Raw genomic sequence first — 22,400 nt, forward strand, 5'->3', positions numbered from 1 at the left:
AAATATAAAAACAGCATTCACATGTCGTCCTAAAAAGGACTGCTTTACACAGTCTGTGGAGGAACAGAAGCCTGGTGGACAGGGCTTTCCTAACTTTCTCTGGTAAGTTTTTGTACCAGGAAGAAGTGACAACTGAAAGACTGATGCCTGCCTGTGAAGCAGGCACTGGTGTTTGCCTGAAGAAGAAGAAGAATTGCAGATTTATACCCCACTTTGGGGTGACGTTGCTTTCACGTTTTCAGGGCAGACTTTTTACGGGGTGGTTTGCCATTGCCTTCCCCAGTCTTTTACACTTTCCCCCCAGCAAGCTGGGTACTCATTTTACTGCCTCGGGAGAATGGAAGGCTGAGTCAACCTTGGGCCAACTACCTGAATCCAGCTTCCACCTGAATCGAACTCAGGTCGTGAGCAGAGAGTTCAGATCCACAGTACTGCTGCTTTACCACTCTGTGCCACGGGGCCGCTAAGAGCCCCGTGGTGCAGAGTGTTAAAGCTGCAGTACTGCAGTCCTAAGCTCTGCTCACGACCTGAGTTCGATCCCCAGCAGTAGCTGGGTTTTCAGGTAGCTGGTTCGAGGTTGACTCAGCCTTCCATTCTTCCGAGGTAAAATGAATACCCAGCTTGCTGGGGGGAAAGTGTAGATGACTGGGGAAGGCAATGGCAAACCACTCCGTAAAAAAAGTCTGCCGTGAAAACATTGTGAAAGCAACGTTACCCCAGAGTCAGAAACGACTGGTGCTTGCACAGGGGGCCTTTCCTTTCCTTCTCTCTGTATCAGAGACTCAGAGCGGCTTACAATCTCCTCTATTTTCTACCCCCACAACTGACACCCTGTGAGGTGGATGGGGCTGAGAGGGCTCTCACAGCAGTTGCCCTTTCAAGGACAGCCTCTGCCAGAGCTATGGCTAACCATTCCAGCAGGTGCAAGTGGAGGAGAATGGAATCAAACCCAGTTCTCCCAGGTAAGAGTCCGCACACTTAACCACTACACCAAACTGGCTCCCAAATCTCCTCAGAGGAAACATGAGGGTGGGGGGAGCAGGGCTGTAGCCAGGATTTTTCATTTAGTGGGGCACACAGCCATACAGAAATTAAGGCTTATTAAACATACAACTCACCCCAGAGTCAGAAATGACTGGTGCTTGCACAGGGGACTACCTATACCTTTTAAGCAGTAATTCCAGTGGATCTCTAGGTCCCACCTGAAATCTGGAATCCCTACCTCTTCAGCCAGGTCCCACCTGGACTCTGGTGGTGCTTGCCTTGCCAGCTTAGGAATCTGAGGGATGGAGGCAGCTAGGAACTGAAGAGTATGCTTGCCTTGTTGGCTTGGGGGATGGCTTGCCAGCCACCAAGGCACAAGAGAGGCAGGCAAGAGAGAATACAGTAGCGGTATTGGATTGGGGGATGGCGTTGGATTGGAGGATGGGGCTTGGCTTCCAGAGAGATTGGGGTTAGGATTGGAGGGTGGTGGGGCCAGGTACTTCAAAACAGCAGCTGACAATGTTGGAGCAAGAATCTACATAAACCCAGTCTGACAGCTACAGTATGACAGCTGGTGATCTAGCTGCCAGGCTAGGTCACAGTGACCTGATCAGCAGACCGGCTTGAGCCGGCAGAAGCCAAGTGATGCAATCTGCTGAGTCAGCACGGCCAGGATTGGCTGCTTGGACTATATATGATCTGTGTGTGCATCACACAGGTCTCTCCCTGTGAGATGGTGGTTAGGCGAAGCACTTTGTCCGTGGAGGTGATATTGTATAGACTGCACAAGAGAGCACTTGTTGTGTATATATGTTAATACACCTTTTGGCACTAGTTGCACGTGTCTGCCTGATTTTCATTCCTGAAGCCCTGTGTCGGGCAAGTCATCTCCCTCACTCTGCTACTCCCGCTCCGACAGGGTTATGGGCCCAGGGCGCTTCCGCTGCGCGGAGGAGAGAGTTGAGAGTTGAGCTGACTGTGAGTTTGGAAAGAGCCGGAGGCGAGGAACGCCGGTGAAGGACACAGAAGCACCACCGTTCTCTGTTTGAGAGCCAGAGGGACGTCGGCAGCCAGCTGTGAGGAGGAGTCGGCACGATGGCTCAGCAACAGCTTGGAGTAGCCGTTGAGAAGCTCACCTCAGCCAACTACGCGGTGTGGAGCCTGAGAATGCAACACTACCTCAAGCGTGAAGGGCAATGGCTGTTCGTGAGTAACCCCCCTGCTGACTTATCTCCTGCCGAGACTGTGTTATCGGATAAGGCACTGGCCAACATAGTGCTATCTATAGGAGATGACCAGCTGGTTTATGTGCGAGGGAAGGACACTCCCAAGGCTGCCTGGGACGCGTTGAGTGCGGTGCATGTTAGTACCACTGCTGGTTCCCTCATGGCCTTGACAAGGAGGATGTTCCGCACCGTTATGCCGGCTGGAGGGTGTGTGAAAGATCACATCAAACGGCTAACGGACTGTTTCGTTGAGCTGGAGGCAAGAGGCAAGACTGTAGCTCCAGACGACAGAGTGTACATTTTGCTGTCGTCGTTGCCACCTGAGTACACTCCCCTGATAACTTCTCTGGAGACGGTGGACGTAGCGACCCTGACCATGGAATACGTCTGTGCCCACCTGCTTGACTTCCAAGAGAGAATTGCGGCCGTGAGCTGTCCGGGGGTGTCGGCCAGGCAGCGTGCTGTTATCGGTGTGTCCGGGAAGACAGCCAAGAACGAGCCAGCTTTTGCTGCTGGCAGGCGTCCGAAGGTGGAGGAAGTGGAGCCGACTGCGTTTGCAGTCCGTCGCTGCTATGGATGCGGGTCGTCGCAGCACCTGCTCCGAGCTTGCCCTGAGAGGGAGAAGAGGCGGGGGCGTGTGCGGCGAGAGCGGAGGACCGCCAGCCCGTGTGAGGAAGCAACCCGGCTGGTCACGTCTGCAGTAGAGAGCACAGGGTCTGCTTGGATTTTAGACTCCGGGGCAACGAGCCATCTCTGCTGCGAGAAGGAGTTGTTGAAAAACATTGACAGTCCTGAGCATAAGTATGTGAGATTGGCTGATGGGACCACTGCCAATTCTGTTTGCTCAGGCAATGTGGAATTTCCTGCACTGAAATGTATGTTGCAAAATGTGTTGTATGTACCCTCACTGCAGTCTAACCTGTTGAGTGTTAGCACACTGTTTGACCAGGGATACCAGGTGAGATTTGAGAAAACCTGCTGCAAAATCCTGGGAGGTGGGGGAAAGTTGCTTGTGACAGGAAAGAGGGAAGGTAAACTGTATGTGGTCCAGAGTGATTGTGCCCAGGTGGCTCAGGTGTCGAATGAGCCTGTGCACAATAATTGTATACATTTGCTCCATAGGAGACTTGGGCACTGCGGATTTAGGGCGTTAAAGAAAACCCTGGAGCTTGTGCCTAGTTTGAAAGTAAATCCTTGCAAATGTTACTTGGATTGCCAGGTCTGCAAGAAGACCAAAAGCAAGGCGTGTGCTGTTGCTAAAGAAAGCTCAAGGGAAAGCACACGAGCCCTGGAACTAGTCCATTTAGACGTTATTGGCCCATTGCCAAAGAGTCTGTCGGGGAGGAGATACTGCTTGGTGGCCACCGACGACCACACGAGGTACGCGTGGGTTTTCACCATGGTGCATAAGTCTGAGGTGTATAAGACATTCACCAAGTGGGTCAAAACAGTGGAGAGACAATTAGGGGTTAATCTCCTAGCTGTACAAACCGACAGAGGGGGGGAATTCTTATCTAACCAGATGAAACGTTGGCTGGAGAACAAGGGCATCGCCCACCGTCTGACGAACCCGGCAACGCCCCGAGAAAATGGGCATGGGGCTGTATTGCAGAATGTGATGTATTGCATGTTAGAGGATGCACAACTGCCAATGACCTATTGGGCAGAAACCATACATGCAGCTGTTTTTTTGCAAAATAGGGTTTGGTGTAATACTGTGAAAAATGTGCCTTACAGGTTACTGTTGAACAAGACCCCAGATTTGAGTTCTTTAAAAGTCTTTGGGTCACGGGCTCGGGTTGGCATCCACTCCACGAGTAGCGGGGAGGGGGATGTCCGGGCAGAGAGCCTAATTTTTCTGGGCTACAAGCCAAGGGCCAGGTGTTATCGTTTCTGCAATAGCAAAAGCAAGATAACACTTAATAAGAGTGCCCAGTTCAATGAAGAAAGCAGCTGGCCAAGGTTGCACTCCTTGCAGAAACAATTTGTCCTGCTGCCAAGTAGCGATAACGATGTTGGAGCGCAGCCCAGAACTCCAGCCCAGGAGGTGGCACCCAGTGGGGCTGGAGAAGGTGAGCCGAATGCTGGCACAGAGCCTGACGAGCAGAGTCAGGAGGCAGAGCCCCAAATGCAGGAACTGGAGGTAAAGTGTGAGAGTCAGGAGGTTCAACACCCAATTACAGGGGCAGAGCAACCAGCCCAGGAGGTGGGAACAGAGCAACCCGAAGAAGACAAAGCTGGTCCAAGCACAGGGCCACGGGTGTCTGCCAGGTCCACCAAAGGCCAACGTCCCGCTAGGTACAAGTGTCCCTATGTCACTCTGACTGTCAATCCAGACCCACCCGGATTTGAGGAAATGTTAAAAGAAAAGGCTAAGAAATGGAAAGCCTGGGTGGCAGAGTGCGAGGCAAGGGAGAAGGAGGCTGAAGCCAAGCGTCTGAAAGAGCTGGCTGAACAGGAACACGATGATGTGTTTTACAATCATGATGAGTTCCTGAACGAATTCCGGAAAGGGTTCCGAGCTACGTAAATATGAACTGTAATGTTGCTGGTGGACATGTATGTAAACTGTGTAAAGTGTTTTGGTGCACTGGGTTTAAATAGATTAGGAGGTGTGTTGGAGCAAGAATCTACATAAACCCAGTCTGACAGCTACAGTATGACAGCTGGTGATCTAGCTGCCAGGCTAGGTCACAGTGACCTGATCAGCAGACCGGCTTGAGCCGGCAGAAGCCAAGTGATGCAATCTGCTGAGTCAGCACGGCCAGGATTGGCTGCTTGGACTATATATGATCTGTGTGTGCATCACACAGGTCTCTCCCTGTGAGATGGTGGTTAGGCGAAGCACTTTGTCCGTGGAGGTGATATTGTATAGACTGCACAAGAGAGCACTTGTTGTGTATATATGTTAATACACCTTTTGGCACTAGTTGCACGTGTCTGCCTGATTTTCATTCCTGAAGCCCTGTGTCGGGCAAGTCATCTCCCTCACTCTGCTACTCCCGCTCCGACAGACAAGAGAGCGCAGTGGTGGTGACTGAGTGCAAGAAATAAAATAAAAAATCGGAAGTGAGGGGTGGTAAGTAGTGGGGCTGAGACCTTGGCATTGGTGTTGTAGTGGGGCTGGGATCCTGGGGCCCCACTGTAGCTACAGGCTTGGGGGCAGCCAGTTGGGACTCAGCATGGGACACTGGCCAATTAAGGACTGACTCACTGACCAGGTCCAGCAGCAACTACCTTCCCTCCTTAGTTTGGCATAAATTCCTCACCTGCCTGCCCTCTTTTTAGACCATATGGGATTAGCTAGTTGCCAGTTTTCAGGGCTGAGCAGGAATTTTGGGGGCCTCAGATTGGCCAAGAGGGAGGTCTTTTTTTGCCTGCTCTGCATGGTTAGAGGGGGTGAGATATAAATAGGCCTGGCCAGGGGTCGTTTTGTAGAAAAAAAGGTGGTGGAGCTCATCCAGGGATTGGATGACGGTGGGAATGGACAGAGATACGAGGGAAGGAGGTGGAGACAAAACAGTGCTCGGCCCCCTTCTAGTCTACTTCCCATCCCAACGGTGACAAGTAGTGGGACCAAGAGAAATTGCCCGCGTCCGACACTGGTGTTATGCAATGCCAGGTCTATAAATAATAAAATCGAGACCATTAGGGACTTCCTGCTTCGGCAGGATGCTGACCTGGCTTGCGTGACCGAGACCTGGGTTCAAGAGGGGGAGACGACGGCACTCTCCCAGATGATTCCCCCAGGTTACTCGGGCTTTCACCAGTCGTGGATTAGCGGGTGGGGGGGGCGGGGGTAGCGGTACTCATACGGGAGGCTTACTCCTTCCGGGCCATCCCGGCCCCAAAGATCGACGGTATTGAGTGCGTCGGCCTTGCGTGGGACGTCAGGGAGAGATTGGCAATCTGGCTGGTGTACCGTCCGCCTAACGGACCGGCCAGCGCCTTACCATCCCTGATGGAGGGGGTGTCTGGATGGGTGTTGGAGTACCCAGGGCTCTTGGTCCTGGGCGACTTCAATGTCCATGCCGATGACGCGGCTTCTACTCAGGCGATGGACCTAGTGTCTTCCATGGCAACACTGGGACTCTCCCAATTTGTTACGACCCCCACGCATCAGGCTGAGCACACACTAGATCTGATCTTTGCGGCCGGGATTCAAGTGAACGAAATCACAACGGAAGCGATACCATGGTCTGATCACTTGGCCCTCAAGGCTCGTATGGAGACGCTACCACAACCCTGTAAGGGCGGAGAGCCTATTTTGGCTCGCCCGTGGAGCCTGATGGACCCGGAATGGTTCCAAACGGCTCTCCGGGATCTTTGGCCCCCTTGCAATTCCCTTGATGCCCTGGTTGATGCTTGGCAAGATCGGCTATCCGGGGCAATCAACGAGATCGCACCCCGACGTCCTCTGCGTCCTCGTTCAAAGCTGGCTCCCTGGTATACCTTGGAGCTACGCCGGTTGAAACAAGGACTCCAACGACTAGAGAGGCAGTGGAGGTGCACTCGTGGCAAAGTGGCAAGAACATCCTACAGAACGTTTATGAGGTCGTATGAGATGGCAGTCAAGGCCGCGAAGAAGAAGTACTTCGCGGCCAAGATTGCGTCTGCAAATTCACGCCCGGCACAATTGTTTAAAATAATTGGACATTTAACTACACTGCCCCAGGGCAGACCAAACGTTAGAGAATTAGAAATAGGCTGTGAGGCTTTTGCAAAAAATTTTGCAGACAAAATCACGTCGCTCCGCCAGGATCTGCCCATCACCTTGGACACAGTACATGAGCCAGAGGCCCCATGCCTGTCTTCCAATTTAACTCTGGATCATTTCGACCGGCTCAGCCTGGAGGAAGTTGATGGAATCCTCTCCTCTGCATGCCCTACAACTTGTGATTTGGACCCATGCCCCTCCTGGCTAATTAAATCCTGCCTGAGGGAGCTTGAATGTCCTTTACGGGACATCATAAACAGATCCCTCTAGGAGGGGCGCTTTCCATCATCACTAAAAGAGACTTTGGTCCATTCCCTCTTGAAAAAATGTACAGCAGACCTGGCCAAATTGGCTAACTACCGACCGGTCTCCAATTTACCGTTTTTAGGTAAAATAATAGAGAGGGCAGTGGCGTCACAGTTGCAGAGCTTTCTGGATGACGCTTCCATCCTAGACCCTTGCCAGTCCGGCTTTCGCCCGGGTCATGGGACGGAGACAATGTTGGAACTCAGTCCTAAAATGGCTGACTGACTCCATCTTAGTAATAGTAATGTTGTTTCTGCAATGTCATGCTGAGTCATGCTGCATCATGGTCCAGCTGTTACCTGTTACTGAGGTAAGGTGGGATGACCTCACCTGTAATTAGGCTTTGTGCTGACTCACAAAGCTGATGCAACCTTCTGGTAAGATTGCATGATTGGTACGTGTACTTAGGGAAGCTCAGTGAGCCTGCTCTGTCTGCCTGTAAGGATTGTGGGTACTGTGAGGCTCACTATCTGGGTGGCAGCGAACACTGCTGGTGTTGGATCCTATGCTACTGTGCTTGGATCGTGCTGTGTATACTTACTGCTGTATACTGTTATCTACTGAACTGTGTACTGATTACTGTGTATGACCTTGGCCTGGCAACGACTCTGAATATTGGATACTATCCTGGTAAATATATCTACTATTGAATACAGTTGTTTCTCTTGTCTACTAATTCCTGTGTTTGCCTGTTCCTCTCCTTCAGCTCTTCTGCTGCGTGCAAAATTCTCTAACAGACAATACTGGTCGCCCTGGTGGACGATCTCCAACGGCACCTGGATTGGGGCGGTGTGGTGGTGCTGATGTTGTTGGACCTGTCGGCCATGTTCAACATGGTCGACCATCGGCTACTGACCCGCTGCCTCGCCGATGTAGGGGTGAGGGGGTCTGCCCTACAATGGCTCTCCTCCTTCCTCGAGGATCGGGGACAAAGGGTGGTAATTGGGGGCGAGCGGTCCCAGAGGCGCACACTGGATTGTGGAGTGCCTCAGGGGGCAGTTCTCTCACCAATCCTATTTAATATCTATATGCGCCCCCTTGCCCAGATTGCCAGGAGACATGGACTTGGGTGCCATCAATATGCAGATGACACCCAACTCTATCTGCTGATGGACGGCCGGCCTGACTGTGTCCCAGAGAATTTAGACCGGGCCTTGCAGGATATGGCAACTTGGTTGAGGAGGAGCGGGCTGAAATTGAATCCAGAGAAGACAGAAGTCCTTTGTCTGGGTCGGGGCGCTCGGGAAGGGGAAATACCTCTCCCAGTCTTCGACGGGGCGCCACTGAAAGCAGCGCACCGGGTTAGGAGCCTGGGAGTTTTACTGGAGCCTTCAATATCAATGGAGGCCCAGATCGCAGCCACTGCCAAGTCAGCCTTTTTCCATCTAAGGCGGGCAAAGCAGTTGGCTCCCTTCCTAGAGCGCCGAGATCTGGTAACGGTGCTTCACACAACGGTCACCTCGAGACTGGATTACTGTAATGCCCTCTACATGGGGCTGCCTCTGTACCGAACCCGGAAACTGCAGCTGGTGCAGAATGCAGCAGCTAGACTGTTGTTGGGGCTTCCTAAATGGGAGCACATACAGCCTGGACTGCGCGAACTGCACTGGCTGCCAGTTACATACCGGGTCCGTTACAAAGTGCTGGTCATTACCTTTAAAGCCCTATATGGTCGAGGACCTGTCTACCTTAGGGACCGTCTCTCCCCATATGAACCCCAGAGAGCACTGAGGTCAGCCGGGAAAAACTTGTTGACTACCCCCGGACCGAGAGAGGTGAAGCTGCAAAGCACCCGTAAGCGGGCCTTCTCCTCTATAGCCCCGAGTCTATGGAACCAACTTCCAGAGGAAATGCGGGCCCTGCGGGATCTAGAACAATTCCGCAGGGCCTGCAAGACCTTCCTCTTCCGACTGGCTTTCGCTGATGAAAAAGGAAACTGCTAAGGAAAACCGCCATCATAAAAAACAAAACCAACATAGCATTAGCACTTTTATCAATCTAATTTAACTTAATTTTAAACTTAACTAGAATTTTAACTGAAATGTTTATAATGTTTAAATGTAATTTTATTCATCTTTGTATAATTGAAACTTGAATGATGCTGTTAGCCGCTCTGAGCCTGCTCCGGCGGGGAGGGTGGGATACAAATAAAATTTTGTTGTTGTTGTTATGCAGCTGCACCTACTATTCAATGGACAAGGTGGGAAGAAGGAGGTGGAACTGTCAGAAAGGTTCAGGAGCTGTGTTTCTGTGAGCTCCCACTGAATCCGAGGCCTGGGCCTGACAAAGCTGGTTAGGCCCTAACTGGGAAGATGGGGAAAGCATGGGTTGGGGGGATTTTGAATTGGCAAGCACTCTGAGATATCAGCGATAGGTAGGATTGCCAGGTCTGTGTTGGAAAATACCTGGAGACTTTGGGGGTGGATCCAGGAGAGGGGAGGGTTTGGGGAGGGGAGGGGCCTCAGCACAGAACAGTGCTATGGAGTCCACCCTTCAAAGCAGCCATTTTCTCCAGGAGAGCTGATCTCTGCCAACTGGAGATCAGTTGTAAAAGTGGGAGATCTCCAGGCCCCACCTGGAGGCCAGCAACCCTATGTGGGGGAGGATTCCTCAAACTCAGTACCTATGGGCTTTGCAGTCAGAATGGGAGTTCCTTCGGGATTGGGGGAGCATATGATGAGCCTTAAAGCTTTGCAGTCATGGGCTGGAACGTGCCCTCCCTCCCCTGTTCACATGGGCATGTGGGCCATGGTGAGTAAGGTTTGAAAGGATCCTGGACCTGGCTCTGAGCCAGGGGAGGGGTGCCCTGTTAGGAGATTTGCTTTGTAAACACAGCATAATCCATGCTTTAATGTGTTAATGAGATGATGCAGATTAGCATATGTATAAATCAAATACCCAGTTTGACCCATAATTTCATTCAAGGGGAGGGAGGGCAAAGATGTGAGCATGGGCTGTGCTACACTGCACTTGTCTATGTAAAGAGACTATCAAAAGACTTTGTTTAGATGAACAAACAGCTGTAGATATGTGGATCCCATGTCATGGAGGGCTTTATATGTAACTTGCACCTTGAGCTGAACCTGGAAAATAGCAGCCAATAAGCTGATTGCTAAATAGGGATAATATTATCATTCTGCCTTGCAATCCCATGCAGAGTGCATCTAGATGGGCAGAGGGTGATCAGGAAGGAAGAATATTGTGTTATGTCTTGTTATGTAATTGCTATTCATCTTTACAATTTTTTTTCACTGACTATATGTCACAATTTTAAATCATGTGTCATGTTTTTTTATATTTTTCTTTTACTTAATTATTTCATTTATTGATGATATTGTGCATAGCAAATTCTTTTTATTAATTTTAGCCAAACTATTAAGTCCGCATGTTATCCTTCATGGTCAGTATTTGCAGACAAGGGCAAATTAGGCCATTAATTTTAACCCTCCTTTCCCAGGATTCTCAAAGGGCAGGTGAGGAAGTAGTCTGTTTTGCTTTAACAAAAATGGAGTGTGCGAGTGTATGGACCCCATCCTATTTACTGCAACCCGTTGCGTGTCTTTCAGAATTTTTCTTGCTGCTCAAGAAAAGTAAAACAGACAGTGAGGCATCAGAACAGATAGTTTAACTTGAAGGTTTCTGATAGAATGTTAGAAATAATATTAGTGAATTCAGAGAATTTCCAATATTTGCAGATGGGTGTTGCATGGACTGGATTTCACCTTAGTACATTTCTGTTTGTAGCTCCCTAGAATAAACGAGGTTTTATTCCACTCAAACTGCAAGAAAACACCTGTCTAGAAAATCAGATCATGGGTTTATAGGCTTGTAAAAACAAATATTGGACGTTAAGGAGCTTCAGAGCTGCAGTTATTGGATTGAGCAGCTTTGTTGAAACATACATTTTCCTTTGGCATCCTGAGAGAAAAGAGAGAGAGCTATGAAAACAAGATGGACATGCTGTAATGGGACATATAGTTAAAAATCAGTTAAATAATCTTGTGCACATTGTAAGAAAAAGCCCCCCACTTTTCATACACATGGACATTGTGATCACCAGTATGGTTGCCAGGGTGCCTGGAGTTTTGACTCGCACACATCTGCTCTAAGAAGTGGACTTTGCCCACAGTTTCTAAGGCTTATGTGGATACTATAAGCCTCAGCTTTGCAGCAGCATTCTACATCTCTGGATGGGTGTTAGCCAGAACTACAGACGAGCTTCCAGCTGCTTCTTGCATGCCCAGTCTTGGCCGCTGCAGTGGAAGAAGCCACGCCACCATGAACTGTACAGGCAAACAGTTTCCAGCCTGTTTCCATGAACCAAAGGCTAACACCACCAGAATCCATCTTGTTTTCCTGACTCCATTACAGCAAAGCAAGAGACTCACGTATCCAACACCTGCTTCAACTTCTGCATAAGGCAATCAAGCTTATCTTAGGCGTAGATCCTGCCAGACCGCCTAAGCCTTTGTCTAATGGAACTCAAGACAAAGACTGGTGCCAAGAGAAGACTGAAGAAGAGGAAGACCATCTTCAGTGAGCCAAGTTACTTTGTGTAAACCGGGTATTACCTAGGTAGCAATTTGGCCATCTATTGTCACCTTTTTAGATAAGTTTAATAATCTTAAGCACACCTCTACCCAGTAATTTCCCCCATTCTTTTCCCCAACAGTCATCCTGGAGCCTCCCCCTTGGCCCATTGCTACCTGGACAACCAATCAGGTAACCAAGTCCACTCATTGGCTGGCTATGAGCGTCCAATCAGGGGTTGCCAATTACTGGCTATTGGCTACTGTACTAGTCCAGCCCTTATGGTCACTGCAGAGCCTCCCCTTTTCTGAGGTCATGTACCAGCTGACTACCTGTCATCCACCCCTGTACCTCCCATCCCCTGAGGGTCTAAGGTAGTCTATTTAACCTCTGACCCAACTCCACTCATATGTGCATCTAGCAGTACCCCAGTTCGATTGTCTAGATTCATTCCCGATTCTAGCCACAGTTGAGGGTCCCATTTCCCCCGTCCTCTTTCGTCGCCATTGGAGCCTTCCTTGAAGACTATGATCGGTAATTATCACCCTGCTTGTCTACCCATGTGTTGTCTCTATATCTCTCTCTATTTTTCTTAGGACTGTATATATGTCTCATGAGCACATTGCCTTATATGTATGCCTATATTTTTCTGGAATAAATTTTAATTGTTTTACTTAATTAGTGTCCCTGATAAATGTAAGCATTAATTTCTGGACGTGGAATCCTGTATACATAGGTAAAAAGATCCTGATTAAGCCAGGTGCCCACCTGACCATTCCCCAACCTCAGTTTTGAGGGCATTTTGGCTTACAACATATTTTAATCCGTGTTTTGATGTGGACATGGTTTTACTTTAAAGCAGTGACTTTAGAGTTGCCAACCTGCAGGTGGGGCCTGGAAATCTCCTAGAATTACAATTGCTCTCCAGACTACAGAGATCAGTTCCTCTGGAGAAAATGGCTACTATGGCCCTTTCCTTCCCCAACCTCCATCTTCCCCCCAGAGTCCATCTCCAGGAATTCACCAACTAAATTCGGCACTTCTAGGTATCTATGAGTACAAAACAGGTATATGGAGACCAGTTAATTAATCCGGAATAAAATAATTCAATTGTGTTTGTATGACCATTGCATGCTGTGCGGTTCTTGTGCCTCTGCATATACAACATTCATCTTCAAAACAAAAAAACCTTTGCCTTTCACGGCTCATATGGCTCATATTTTCTAGTACATGCAGTTACATGGTACACCTCCAGACCTATGAGCTATTTCCAATGTAAGCATCATTATGTTACTGAAATATTCTTATGATGACTGAGACAAGATGAGGAATAATCTTCATTATCATGCAGACCATCACGATCACTATATTACTGTGGCTTTATAAGCTGGGGAGGGGTTACCTCTGCATATGAACCATTAATGCCTTCTAACGCTGGTGCATTCTCTTTTTAACACTCTTCATTGAAGTATACACACAGAAAGAAGGTTAATAACACTAATAGAGATGCTTCAAATGTATTGAGGTTGCTGTGATAATAAGAACTTTCACTGCTACATTTACTCCAGGTCTCTATAGATTCTTTCTTTCCTATTCATTGCATTGTGGTGCCCATGTCTTTCTCCTGTTCTTCTAATGCATCGAGGCCACTAGCAGGAGGAGGAGGAGGAGGCTGCTCTGCGGACTCTCTTATCTAAAGACTTCTTTTGAGTGAGACAAGTGTAGTTGGTCTGTAGTAGAACAGCAAAAACCTTGCTGGTCCCTAAGGTGCTGCTGGGGTCAAATCTAACTGTTCCTCCAATGGAGAATTCCTCTCTCAGATAAGCAAATACTGAGAATGTCAATTCACATCTATTTTCACAAGGCACATTACAGTAGTAGTAGCAAGAGAACCTGCTGTGGCAAGCAGCCAGTCATTCTTGGAGCATGTGAAGACAGAAAACCTGCCAAGTCCCAGCATCTTAGAAATTTCTGGCTGACTAGACTCTGCCAGTGCAAAGAATGAAGTGTAGCCAGGGTGGCTGCACTGAGATCCTACAAAGCTGAAGAATGGCACTATGAGGGTGCAATTTTCATTCCCCTCCCCCCCCCCCCCCGGGCATGGAAGGGACTAGAAAGCAACCACAAACAAATAAAATTCAACTGTGAAATCATTTTTCATCTTGAGATGGGTTAGTACATAATTGATCATGTATAAACTAGTCTCTTGGAAGTTCTCAGAACCAAAAGTTCTCTTTTTGTTTGTATTTTTTTTTAGTGTACATCTGGAAGTCATGGCGACTTCTGGTGACTGACCCCTACTGGGGGCCTGGAGGATATTCAGAGAGGTGGCTGAATAAAGCCTGCCCCTGTACTCCCGACTACTGGTATTCCTTGGAGATCTCCCATCCAGAGTCGACCCTGCTTAGCTTCTGAGAGCTGACAAGATCAAGCTTACCTGGGCTATCCAGGTCAGGGCTGAACCAGAAGTTTTTGATGAGTTTTTTTATATTGTGGGGTTTTTTACATTGTGTAGCCCAGGTTCTTTCTAGTCATAACCTGAGTTAAGTACTGAGACGTATACTGTAACTTGGAACCCTTGGGCTCTGTGCTAAACAAAACAAAAAAATCACAGCTAGGTCCATATAGTATACTCTTCTTGTCAGCAACTACACACTAACCTTGTCCCGGTCTCATGCTCCTCTTCTCCGTGGGGCTTCCATCCAATTTTGCACAAGCTGCCCTGGGGCTGCAACTTGCTCCGCCTCTTTCACGCAACAAATAGAAACCAGTTTTTAGAGAATCTTGCTTGTTACGCAAAAGAGGCAGAGCAAGTTGCAGCCCCAGGGCAGCTTGTGCGAAATCGGAAAAAGGCCCCGCAGAGAAGAGGAGCGTGAGACTGGGGCAAGGCTAGTGGGGAATCGCTCAGAGATCCTACAAGAGATAGAAATTTAAAGTAATAAATAAATAATAAATAAATAAATACAATAGGAAAGAAGATTGTGTTAACATCAACAAAAGCAAACAGCTCTAAGGCCTAAATGAGACAATGCATATTTAAATGAGTCAGATCCGGGTTACCTGACTTGCTTTCCTCACAGCCAAGTCACAGCAGCTACAGGAAGCATATTTTACAAAGCTGCAGAGGCCTGATTCATCTTGGAGCCACACAGAGTTGCCAACTCTGAGTTGGAAAATTCCTGGAGATTTGGAGTACAACCTGGGGAAGAAATAATGAGGAGAGGCGAGGGGAGGGGAGGGAGCTCAGCAGGGATGTGATGCCATAGAGCAGGGGTGTCAAACTCCTTTGTTATGAGGGCCAGATCTAACATAAATAAGATCTTGTCGGGCCAAGCCATGTTGGGTCAGGGCAGGCCATGTGTGTACCTATCTAAGATTAGGTAGTAGAGATATTAACTTTACAAAGGACACAAACAAACACAATTAAATATTTTTTTAAAATATTTAATTCTTAAAACATTAGCACTTGTTGGTCTTAAAGGTGCTGTGAGGAAAAACCCCTTACAGAACATCGTAGTCACCAGCCTGGTTGCCAGAGCGCCTGGAGAAGTAACTCACACACGTCTGGCCAGAGAGTGTGAGTTTGCCTAACCAGGCATGGAAGGTACTTGTACAGTACTAGCAGCCATAATGCTACTATAGCACTCGATACCAGGAGAACAGATGGCTTCCCGTCGCTCTGTGTGACAACCATCTCGGCTAGGAAGCGGGAGAAGTTGCGCTGCCAGGAGCTATCCAGACGATGGTTTTCAGCACTGACCATGAATCCACCGTGGGAGGCTAACACCACACGCAGCTATCTTCCTACCATGCCAGACTCCATTCCAGTGAAGCGAATGGCTCATGTACTCGCCAGATGTCACCTCTACAGCAATCAAGCTTATCTTGGGCGTGTACAACTGTCCAACCGCCACAGTCTTTGTTCAACAGAACTCTAGACAAAGACTGGTGCTAAGGGAAGATTGAGGAGAAGAACGACCATCTCCACCCTGAGCCAAGTATCTTTGTGTAGACTGGGTGTTACCTTAGGCAGCAATTTGGCCACATATTGTCACCATTGCATCTAAGTTCAACAACTCTCATGTACCTCCACCCGAGTAGTTTCACCCTTTCTTTCCCTTAACAGCTACCCTGGAGCACCCTACCTTGGCCCATTGTTACCTAGAGGTCCAATCAGGTAACTAGTGCCAAGACCTCATTGGCCAGGAGCAGGCAGCCAATTAGGTGTCCCCTCCAAGCCAACCATTGGCTACCGCACAAGTCCAGCCCTTATGGTCACTGCGGAGCCTCCCCTTCTTCTGAGGTCATACACCAGCTGACCACTTTCCTCCTCCCTCATACCTCCCATCTCCTGAGGGCTCAAGGTAGTCCTTATAACCTGTGGCTTAGCTACCCACAGGTGTGCTTCTAGCAGTATCCCAATTCCGCTGCCTAGATCCATCCCCGATTCTGAGGCCTAGTTTCAGGTCCCCTTTCCCTCATCCTCACTCGTCGCCATTGGAGCCTTCCTTGAAGACTACGATTGGTAATTATCACCCTGTTCATCTACCTATGTGTTGTCTCTATATCTCTCTCTATTTTTCTTAGGACTGTATGTATGATTTTATGAGTATGTTATCTTGTGCGTGAGATCTATATTTGCTTAATTAGTGTCCCTGGCATATTTGAGCAATAGTTTCTGGACGTGAAGACTGTATACATAGGCTCTGATCCTTTTAAAGTCAAGAGCCCACCTGTCAATACCCCAACCTCGATTTTGAGGGCATTTCGGCTTACAGTGCTTTCTTTGTATTTCTCCCTTGGGATCCAGGGAACTGGGCAAAGGAAGCTCTGGCTCTTTCCTTCCCGGGGGGAGGAGCCTCAGCCAGTAGAAGGAAGAGAGGCTTGACTAAGTAGCTCTGCTGCATGATTGAGAGAGCCTGTTAAAGCAAGCTCTCCCCCCCTTCCTCCCCAAGGAAGGAACCTCAGCCAATGGAGAAAACAGAGGTTTTGCTCTCTAGCTCCTGTGCGATTCAGCAAGCCTTGCAAAGCAAGCTGTGATGCAGAAGGAAGAAAGAGAGAGAGAGCAGATGATAGCCAGTTGCTTGGGAGCCTGATAGGAGCCCTCTGGGGGCCTGATTCAGCCCCCGGCCATATGTTTGACACCCCTGCCATAGAGTTTACCCTTTGAAGTTTTCATTTTCTCCAAGGAAACTCATCTCTATAGCCTGTAGACTGGATGTAATTCTGGGAGATCTCCAGGGCTCACCTGGATGTTGGCAACCCTAGCAGGTGCTGGGGGAGGAGGGGTTCCTTTCTACTGTAATATTTTCTAGAGCCAAAACAGGTCCAATGGGGAGAAATTAGCATAACTTTGGAGCTACATGTAAAATGTTCCATGCATGAGGAACCCTGTAGCAATTCATTAAAAATTTTATCGCGCAGTGGAGTTCAGCCCTAACATACTCCTCTAGAAACTACCTAAGGAAGCCATACTTTTATTTTTTTTTACTGTTTGCTCACTCATTAGCAGAAGCGCTTTCCCAATAAGTATGTTCTGTGAAGCACTGTGGGATATCCCAGAGTCCCCTTCTGCTCTGCTTTCTAGAGAAAATTGTCCTGCTTTGAGGTCCAAAATAGATATAGCAGTAGGCCCATTTGTTAAAAACCATCAGTCCCAGTCATTTATTTACTTGGATCCACTGGAAGATTCCATTGTTGGAAGGGTTTCCCCTTCAGCAGAGTGTGACTTCCTAGGCTTGCCAGCCTCCAGGTGGGGCCTGGAGATCCCCTGTTTTTTCAACTGATCTCCAGCTGGCAGAGATCAGCTCCCCTGGAGAAAATGGCTGCTTTGAAGGCTGGACTCTATGGCATTGTACCATGCTGGGGCCTCTCCCCTCCCCAAACCCAGCCCTCTCCCAGATCTACCCCCAAAGTCTCCAGGTATTTTTCAACACAAGACCTGGCAACCCGATTACTTTGCCATGTCTTCATTCCCACTGCAGCCCAAAAATACACCCTGAAATGTTGGGAACCTGCATGAACAACCTGTAGGGAGAGTCAGAGGTCTGCTGTGTCCTCTCTTTTCTTATCCTTTCTAACTGCCCCCTGTTCACCTATCCAACAGAAAAGTGTTCTTGCTTAGCCATGACAATGCCTGATCTGCGTAGCTTGGAGGAAGCATTATAGGAGATCCATCAAATAATCGCCCAGGCCCAATGCAGCAGGGCTCTATAACCTTGCCAGTACTAAAGCTGCAAGCAGCCACAACACCTTTTACTGAGACCAACCAAAATTGGAAAACAATGTGCAAGCTTTTGAATTCTCCATAAGGCTGAATGTTTTGTCCAAAAGTGGGGGTGGGGGAGAGATAATAGGCAGAGTGGTAAAGCCTAATGTCTGCAGTTGTAGTCTTAAAATGGAAAACAGGATGTGCTTCAGACTGAAGTGGATTAGTTTAGATTAGAATATGAAAGGCAACAGATAATACCAGAGAGACATTTTATTAACTGCTGCCTTTTCCAATTCATTTCATATTCACCAAGTGAGAATGTAATCTTTTCTCTTCTCCTTTGTCCCAGCCACTCAATGCTGCTTGAAGACTTATTTTGTGCCCAGCACCATCTGAACTAATCCAATTGTACCTGTCATTTTCCATGTTAGGACTACAACTGCATTGTCTGAGTTTGGCAACCATATGTTGAAAACACTTGTTCCTATCACTAACTTTTCTTGGTACTGAACATCCTGCATTATGAAGGGTATTGGAGAACTTGAAAGGATTCACTGTGTTTTGTGATAAAAGAGTTGGTAAAAGGGAATTATACAAGTTTTGTTTCTGGAATCAAACATACGGTGAATATCAAGTCTAGGCTTTCCCATCAGGCACCCATTTAGATATTTATGCCCTGCTTTTCTCCTTAGTGGGAGGACCCAAAGCAGTTTACTACATTATTATTCCATGCTCTGTTTTGTTCTCACAACAGCTGCCCTGTGAGGTAGGTTAGATTCAGAGACAATGAAAGGGCCAAAGTCACCCAGTGAGCTTCCACGGCAGAATGGGCTTTGAAGCTGAGTCTTTCAGGTTCTATTTTGACACTCATTTGTTGTGAGGGCCAGATCTGATATAAATGAGACCTTGTTGAGCCAGGCCATGTGTGTCATAAAATATAATGCCAGCTAACTGAGGTATAAACTTTATATAGGACACAGACAAACACAATTAAAGATTTTTAAAAAGTTAAAATAAAACATGCTTAAAACATTAGCTCTTGTTGGTCTGAAGGGTGCTTTCTTTGTATATCTTCTGTGCAATCCAAGGAACTAGGCAAAGGAAGGTCTGGCTCTTTCCTTCCTTCCCCAGGGGACTAGGAGGGGGAGGAGTATCAGCCAATAGAAGGAAAAGAGGCTTGGCTCACTCAGTAGCTCTGCTGCGCAGTTGAGAGAGCCTGGCAAAGCAAGCTATCCATCCCCCTTTCCTCCCCAAGGGAGGAGCCTCAGCCAATGGAAAAAATAGGGGGGGTGCTCTGTAGCTCCTGTGCGATTGAGCAAGCCTGGCAAAGCAAGCTGTGATGCAGAAGGATGCAAGAGAAAGGGAGAAGGAAGCAGATGACAGCCAGTTGCTTGGGGGCCTGATAAGAGCCCTCCAAGGGCCTGATTCGGCCCCTGGACTGCATGTTTGACACCTCTGCTCTAACCACTACACAACAGTGAGCTATGCAGGTATTCCTTGTTCTAGTTCCCTGCTACCATTACATGCAATTTAGCATCTTTATCAGATCAGAAGTCTTGACATTCCCCATGGAACAGTAGAAAAGAAGGGGGGGAACAGAAAAGGCATGGAGGTCCTCTTTTGTTAGCTATTTTAAAATTTTTCTACTATATATGGTCTCAGTAGCTCAAAGCAGCTTCATCCTATGTGATCTTAGCACTGTCATTACAGAGGCCCTGGTTTCCCAGAATCTAATCAACATGTGAGGAGACAGGGTTAATTACCCTAGGCTCTATCGCTCATGAGCAGAGCTATAATTATGATGGGACAGCTCAGAGTTAGCACCAGTGAACTACTAGATTCCCAGCACTGGGAGAGCTGGTAGCTGGATGCACATTTAATGGAAGGCTTGGATATTGTTCCTTCTCCGAAGAAAGTTCTCAGTTCAGTCAGAACCTTTGCAGTGATTGTAAATTCTAGATGCTTGCTTTTATAATGCACTCATTTTGGGGTTGCTTCCTTTTGCCCTTCTAGTGTACATCATTGTCCTAAGTTTAAAGGCAAGCAAATCAAAAGAAAAAGGAGGATGCTACATGAGATGAGTAGGTGTTTATAGCGAAACAGCACATGAAGTTGCCTTATACTGAATCAGACCATCTGTCTATCAAGGCCAGTATTTTTTTTCTCAGAATAACAGTGGCTCTCTAGGTTCTCAAGCTGAGGTCTTTCATGTCATCTACTATCTGATCCTTTTAACTGGAGAAGCCATGGATTGAACCTGGGACCTTCTACATGCCAACAAAGCAGAATTTCTGTCACTGAGCCACAGCAAAGAGAAAGAAGGGGGATTACCAGGGAAGAGGCTTGCCTTCTCCTGGCTGCATAGCCAGGAGAAAGGGGTAAGATCACCATGAAACATGCTTTCCTTCTCCCTTTCTCCTAGCTGACCCTAGCCATGGCCAGCAGAAAGGTGGGGGTGGCACTTCATCCCTTCCATTTAAGCCGTTATTTCTGCTCCCTATGCATTTGTGAAAAGCTTTGGGGAGTTAAAAACTGGGATTAAATGGCTCTGAGTCATTTAAACCAAACAGCTGAGTGGCAGAGAGCTCCCAGTCACTCCACTGTTTCTCCTGAAGAGCAGAAAGAAGGGGAAACCTGCCACAAACCACCACAAATTACATCCAAATTTGTGATAGTTCATATTGGTCTTTCAGTTCATGAGCTCTGGTTCACAAACCTTGAACAGGCCAAAATTTGGGGTTTGGGTTTGTCAGCCAACTCGTGCTCATCCTGAGTCCCTCTTTCTTACTTTCATTGTGTGAAGTCATCATTTAAATTACTCCTTTAAATTCTAGATTGTGAATCACTTCACAAAAAAGTGGCCTACAAATGTTTTAAACAAACAGGCCTGCAGCATAACCTGGGAACGGATTTTAAGTACCCCATGGTAATGACAAAGTAGTAAGTGTGTCTAGAAGTGTGCATGATTTGCTTTCCTCTCTTATCATCCCATTCTTATTCTAGAATAGGGTTGCCAAGTCCAATTAAAGAAAAATCTGGGAACTTTGGGGGTGGAGCCAGGAGACTTTGGGGGTGGAGCCAAGAACAAGGGTGTGACAAGCATAATTGAACTCCAAGGGAGTTCTTGCCATCACATTTAAAGAGACAGCACACCTTTTAAAATGCCTTTCTTCCATAGGAAATAATTAAGGATAGGGGCACCATCTTTTGGGGCTCATAGAATTGGACCCTCTGGTCCAATCGTTTTGAAACTTGGGGGGTATTTTGGGGAGAGGCACTAGATGCTATACTAAAAATTTGGTGCCTCTACCTCAAAAAATAGCCCCCCCATAGCCCCCAATACCCACGGATCAATTTCCTATTATTCCCTATGGGAATCGTTCTCCATAGGGAATAATAGAGTGCCTAGTAGACATTTCCCTCCCTCCCCCACGCTTTCTAAAGGGGGGGAGGGCCTCCAAACTAGGGAATCCCCTGCCCCCCCTCTCACACACACACACTTACCAGATCTTCCTCCCGACAACTCTACTTCCTGTGAAAACGAAAGCAAAAGAAAGGGAGGGGCCGTTCTCAGAAGCCCTTTCTGCTTCCTGCTTCCTGCCCAGCCTTAAAGGGGCAGACATTTTGCAAACGGCTCAGGAGCTCTACAACATGAAGCCTAAAGGTATGTTCTCCCCCCCCCTCCACCCCCCACCCCCGCTTCCAGAGTTTTGAAGAGCGGGAGATGAGGCTGCGAACCCAGAAGTCTCCCGCCAGAGCGGGAGGTTTGGGAAGCCTATTCTAGAAAGCTCCAGATCACAAATGCATGGGTCTTAGTGTATTTTGTTCAAATTGTCTTCTACTGAAGCCTGTGGATTCTGAAGATCTTGACAAAAGTCACAGTACAATCTTCCTGGTAATGCACAAGAGGAGTCTATTGAACACAGTGGTGGACTGGCCAGGGTGTCAGCTTGCTCGATGGCAAGTGGGCCCTGTGGGCCCCTGTTGAAGTGGGACCCCTTAAACAATAGACAATATGTTTAAAAAGTTAATGACACTTTTAGTAGCTTGAAAATATAATAGAAGTTTCAGTATTATTACTATAATGCAACTAAAAGTTATGTTGTATTTAGGGCTGCCAGCCTCCAGGTGGGGCCCGGGGATCTCCCTCTTTTACAACTGATCTTCAGCTGGCAGAGATCAGCTCCCCTGGAGAAAATGCAATCTGAATTTACATTTAGTATCTACTGTATACTGCCAGTAAAATGTACAATATATATGTCCAACATACTATCCTTGTTGACAAGTTGGTAAAATGTGGTTTGGATCTTGTTACCGTTAGGTGGATCTGTAACTGGTTGACAGATCGCACCCAAATGGTTCTTCTTGTGAATGGTTCTTCATCCTCTTGGAGAGGAGTGACAAGTGGAGTGCCTCAAGGATCTGT

Source organism: Heteronotia binoei, chromosome 2 (genome assembly GCF_032191835.1).
Source record: "Heteronotia binoei isolate CCM8104 ecotype False Entrance Well chromosome 2, APGP_CSIRO_Hbin_v1, whole genome shotgun sequence".
NCBI lineage: Eukaryota > Metazoa > Chordata > Lepidosauria > Squamata > Gekkonidae > Heteronotia > Heteronotia binoei.